We start from the raw sequence: 6,000 nt of genomic DNA on the forward strand, positions 1-6,000 counted from the left end.
AGTGTTGTATTTCAAACATAAAAGTCTAGATCTAGCTTTTGAAAACTTTTTTTTTTTTTTTAAGTAAGCTCTATCCCCAGCGTGGGGCTAGAACTTACAACCTTGAGATCAAGAGTCACATGCTCTACCGATTGAGCCAGCCGGGTTCTCTCTCTCATAGGTATTGATAGTAGATATATGATGATTAGTTACTGAAGAAAATGAACTGCTAGATTATTCTATACTACTACCATTTGGAATTCTACTTGATGGACAGTGGGGTGGGTTAGAGAAAGCGTGTTTAGAATCTTTTTGTGGAAAGTGGGTAGAATGCTTTGTTTAAAAAAAAAATCTTCTGGGGCGCCTGGGTGGCGCAGTCGGTTAAGCGTCCGACTTCAGCCAGGTCACGATCTCGCGGTCCGTGAGTTCGAGCCCCGCGTCAGGCTCTGGGCTGATGGCTCGGAGCCTGGAGCCTGTTTCCGATTCTGTGTCTCCCTCTCTCTCTGCCCCTCCCCCGTTCATGCTCTGTCTCTCTCTGCCCCCCAAAAAATAAATAAACGTTGAAAAAAAAATTAAAAAAAAAAATCTTCTTAAGTGTATTTAGTTTTGAGAGACAGGAGACAGAGCATGAGCAGGGGAGGGGCAGAGAGAGGGAGACCCAGAATACGAAGCAGGGTCCAGGCTCCGGAGCTGTCAGCACAAAGCCTGCCGCGGGGCATGAATGCGTGAATCACGAGATCGAAATCTCTTTCAAAAATAAATACACTTAAAAAAAAAATTTAAAGTCATTTAAATGATTTAAAAATCAGAGTTACCAATAGAGAAACCATAAGCACAACAGAAGAAGAGTAAGAAATGTGTGAGTGTGTTAGTGCCAGCTCAGCATGTGCCCACAGGAATCAAGTGTCTCTGGGTTCAAAGAACACCTGTTGGGCAAGATAGAGCCCGTGCGATGGAAATGTCATCAGCAGTTGAGCTACCCCAAAGGGATCGGGGTTTTTCCTTGCTTTGTGTTCTACCTTGACGAAAATGAGAGATGTAAATTATCACAGAAAGTATACACGCTTGCCTTGTTTTTCATGAATAACTGACTTTCCATACACTTTTGAAAGTCCTCCCTTTTTCTGTTTCTGTCTGCCACTTTCTTTTTCCATTTGGGAAGTTGGAGTGACTCATGCTCCACTCACTGAAGCCACAGTTCCATTTGCGTGTAATCCCGCGTAGCCTGTGTGTTTGTGTGTGTGTTTACATCTGTCCTTTGAAAGGAAGGAAATAGAAGCAGAGTTCCCCCCAAAGTGTTAGAGAGTAATTGAATATTTAAAGTGATGTATCATAATTCAGTATTAATTTATTCAATAAGCCTTAAACAATGTTTTCATTGCCTACTATGGGAAAAATGCCAGATGGTGAGAAGAAAGAAAACAAAATCTCTTCCCCCAAGAGGATAATACTCGTAGAGACATGGGCATCAAAATATTGCTGTGAAACAAAGACCTTGGTGACCAGCATATAGTGAGAGGACAGAGGAGACAGTAATTGCATACTGTTAAATAGCAGAGATTCAACCGAGTAAATTTTAAAGATCTAATTGGCTTTATTAATCGATCCATGAACCAGGCAGCATCCCATTTAGCAAGTAGAGAAAAGCTCCAAAGGACTACAGAAAGGGAAAAGGTTCTAAAGGCTGGACCAGGAAGTCATAAGCAGAAAACAGGATTATTTCAGGTGAGGTCACCTTCATGTGGGGACAAAAAGGCCTTAGTAGGTGGATTACCTCATCTTCCTTTGGGAGATGGAAAGGGCCCCTGTGACAGATTACCTTATTGGTGATGACCAGAAAATTCCTGACTAGACTGGTTAGGAATACATTCCTGGGGGGTTGAAACAGCAGTTAGCTTAGTTATTAAGTCTTGGTTTATTGACTTGAGGCCTTAACCTAAGTGACGCCATTTTGGGCCTTTTTTTTTAAACAATGCCTATTTCTAATTAGAAGAAAGATCTTCTCTTTCAGCGTGACATAATAAGGATCTACATATACTGTCAAAATATTTTTAAAGGCAACCATTATTTTTGGTAATATAAGCAGTCTAGCAAAGCCAAGACAAATTCCCAAGGAGGAATAAAAAGGCAACATTTGCTGTGTTCCTATATGCAATTTTATGATGAAGCTAAAATAATTTAGCCGGTGTGGTACTGGTACAGTATTAGCCCAAAAGCTAAATTAAACAGAATAAGGTTACATAAAAGTCCAAGGAAAATTAATACCTCCCCACTGATCGTGAAAGAATAATTTTTTTTAACATTTATGGGTTAGGGGCACCTGGTTGACTCAATCAGTAGAGCATGCAATTCTTGATCTCAAGGTTGTGAGTTTGAGCCTCATGTTGGATGTAGGGATTACTTAAAATCTTAAAACAAACAAACAAACAAAAAAAACAACCTAAAAAACAAAATCAATAGGTTATAGCAGTTGGCTATTTTTTAAATGTTTGTTTATTTTTGAGAGAGAGAGAGAGAGTAAGTAGGAGAGGGGCAGAGAGAGAAGGAGACACAGAATCCAAAGCAGGCTCCAGGATCTGAGCTGTCAGCACAGAGCCTGATGTGGGGTTTGAGCTCAAGAACCATGAGATCATGGCCTGAGTTGAAGTTGGACACTTAACCAACTGAGCCATCGAGGTGCCCCACAACTGGCTAGCTATTTGAGAAAAAAAGGATTTTTTTTAATTAATTAATTTTTTTTTCAGTATATGAAATTTATTGTCAAATTGGTTTCCATACAACACCCATTGCTCATCCCAAAAGGTGCCCTCCTCAATACCCATCACCCACCCTCCCCTCCCTCCAACCCCCATCAACCCTCAGTTTGTTCTCAGTTTTTAAGAGTCTCTTATACTTTGGCTCTCTCCCACTCTAACCTCTTTTTTTTTTTTTTTTTCCTTCACCTCCCCCATGGGTTTCTGTTAAGTTTCTCAGGATCCACATAAGAGTGAAACCATATGGTATCTGTCTTTCTCTGTATGGCTTATTTCACTTAGCATCACACTCTCCAGTTCCATCCACGTTGCTACAAAGGGCCATATTTCGTTCTTTCTCATTGCCATGTAGTACTCCATTGTGTATATAAACCACAATTTCTTTATCCATTCATCAGTTGATGGACATTTAGGCTCTTTCCACAATTTGGCTATTGTTGAGAGTGCTGCTATAAACATTGGGGTACAAGTGCCCCTATGCATCAGTACTCCTGTATCCCTTGGGTAAATTCCTAGCAGTGCTATTGCTGGGTCATAGGGTAGGTCTATTTTTAATTTTCTGAGGAACCTCCACACTGTTTTCCAGAGTGGCTGCACCAATTTGCATTCCCACCAACAGTGCAAGAGGGTTCCCGTTTCTCCACATCCTCTCCAGCATCTATAGTTTCCTGATTTGTTCATTTTGGCCACTCTGACTGGTGTGAGGTGATATCTGAGTGTGGTTTTGATTTGTATTTCCCTGATGAGGAGCGACGTTGAGCATCTTTTCATGTGCCTGTTGGCCATCCGGATGTCTTCTTTAGAGAAGTGTCTATTCATGTTTTCTGCCCATTTCTTCACTGGGTTATTTGTTTTTCGGGTGTGGAGTTTGGTGAGCTCTTTATAGATTTTGGATACTAGCCCTTTGTCTGATATGTCGTTTGCAAATATCTTTTCCCATTCTGTTGGTTGCCTTTTAGTTTTGTTGGTTGTTTCCTTTGCTGTGCTGAAGCTTTTTGCATGTTGCTGTCCAGTTCTCCCAGCACCATTTGTTAAAGAGACTGTCTTTTTTCCATTGGATGTTCTTTCCTGCTTTGTCAAAGATGAGTTGGCCATATGTTTGTGGGTCTAGTTCTGGGGTTTCTATTCTATTCCATTGGTCTATGTGTCTGTTTTTGTGCCAATACCATGTTGTCTTGATGATGACAGCTTTGTAGTAGAGGCTAAAGTCTGGGATTGTGATGCCTCCTGCTTTGGTCTTCTTCTTCAAAATTACATTGGCTATTCGGGGCCTTTTGTGGTTCCATATGAATTTTAGAATTGCTTGTTCTAGTTTCGAGAAGATGGCTGGTGCAATTTTGATTGGGATTGCATTGAATGTGTAGATAGCTTTGGGTAGTATTGACATTTTGACAATATTTATTCTTCCAATCCATAAGCACGGAATGTCTTTCCATTTCTTTATATCTTCTTCAATTACCTTCATAAGCTTTCTATAGTTTTCAGCATACAGATCTTTTACATCTTTGGTTAGATTTATTCCTAGGTATTTTATGCTTCTTGGTGCAATTGTGAATGGGATCAGTTTCTTTATTTGTCTTTCTGTTGCTTCATTGTTAGTGTATAAAAATGCAACTGATTTCTTACATTGATTTTGTATCCTGCAACTTTGCTGAATTCATGTATCAGTTCTAGCAGACTTTTGGTGGAGTCTATCGGATTTTCCATGTATAGTATCATGTCATCTGCAAAAAGCGAAAGCTTGACTTCATCTTTGCCAATTTGGATGCCTTTGAATTCCTTTTGTTGTCTGATTGCTGATGCTAGAACTTCCAACACTACGTTAAACAACAGCGGTGAGAGTGGGCATCCCTGTCGTGTTCCTGATCTCAGGGAAAAAGCTCTCAGTTTTTCCCCATTGAGGATGATGTTAGCTGTGGGCTTTTCATAAATGGCTTTTATGATGTTTAAGTATGTTCTTTCTATCCCGACTTTCTCAAGGGTTTTTATTAAGAAAGGTTGCTGAATTTTGTCAAAGGCCTTTTCTGCATCGATTGACAGGATCATATGGTTCTTCTCTTTTCTTTTATTAATGCGATGTATCACGTTGATTGATTTGTGAATGTTGAACCAGCCCTGCATCCCAGGAATGAAGCCCACTTGATCATGGTGAATAATTCTTTTTATATGCTGTTGAATTCGATTTGCTAGTATCTTATTGAGAATTTTTGCATCCATATTCATCAGGGATATTGGCCTGTACTCTTTTTTTACTGGGTCTCTGTCTGGTTTAGGAATCAAAGTAATACTGGCTTCATAGAATGAGTCTGGAAGTTTTCCTTCCCTTTCTATTTCTTGGAATAGCTTGAGAAGGATAGGTATTATCTCTGCTTTAAACATCTGGTAGAACTCCCCTGGGAAGCCATCTGGTCCTGGACTCTTATTTGTTGGGAGATTTTTGATAACCGATTCAATTTCTTCACTGGTTATGGGTCTGTTCAAACTTTCTATTTCCTCCTGATTGAGTTTGGGAAGAGTGTGGGTGTTCAGGAATTTGTCCATTTCTTCCAAGTTGTCCAATTTGTTGGCATATAATTTTTCATAGTATTCCCTGATAATTGTTTGTATCTCTGAGGGATTGGTTGTAATAACTCCATTTTCATTCATGATTTTATCTATTTGGGTCACCTCCCTTTTCTTTTTGAGAAGCCTGGCTAGAGGTTTATCAATTTTGTTTATTTTTTCAAAAAACCAACTCTTGGTTTCGTTGATCTGCTCTACAGTTTTTTTAGATTCTATATTGTTTATTTCTGCTCTGATCTTTATTATTTCTCTTCTTCTGCTGGGTTTCAGGTGTCTTTGTTGCTCTGCTTCTATTTCCTTCAGGTGTGCTGTTAGATTTTGTATTTGGGATTTTTCTTGTTTCTTGAGATAGGCCTGGATTGCAATGTATTTTCCTCTCAGGACTGCCTTTGCTGCATCCCAAAGTGTTTGGATTGTTGTATTTTCATTTTCGTTTGTTTCCATATATTTTTTTAATTTCTTCTCTAATTGCCTGGTTGATCCACTCATTCTTTAGTAGGGTGTTCTTTAACCTCCATGCTTTTGGAGGTTTTCCAGACTTTTTCCTGTGGTTGATTTCAAGCTTCATAGCATTGTGGTCTGAAAGTATGCATGGTATAATTTCAATTCTTGTATACTTATGAAGGGCTGTTTTGCGACCCAGTATATGATCTATCTTGGAGAATGTTCCACGTGCACTCGAGAAGAAAGTACATTCTGTTGCTTT

Source organism: Lynx canadensis, chromosome B4, assembly GCF_007474595.2.
Source record: "Lynx canadensis isolate LIC74 chromosome B4, mLynCan4.pri.v2, whole genome shotgun sequence".
Classification (NCBI taxonomy): Eukaryota; Metazoa; Chordata; class Mammalia; order Carnivora; family Felidae; genus Lynx; species Lynx canadensis.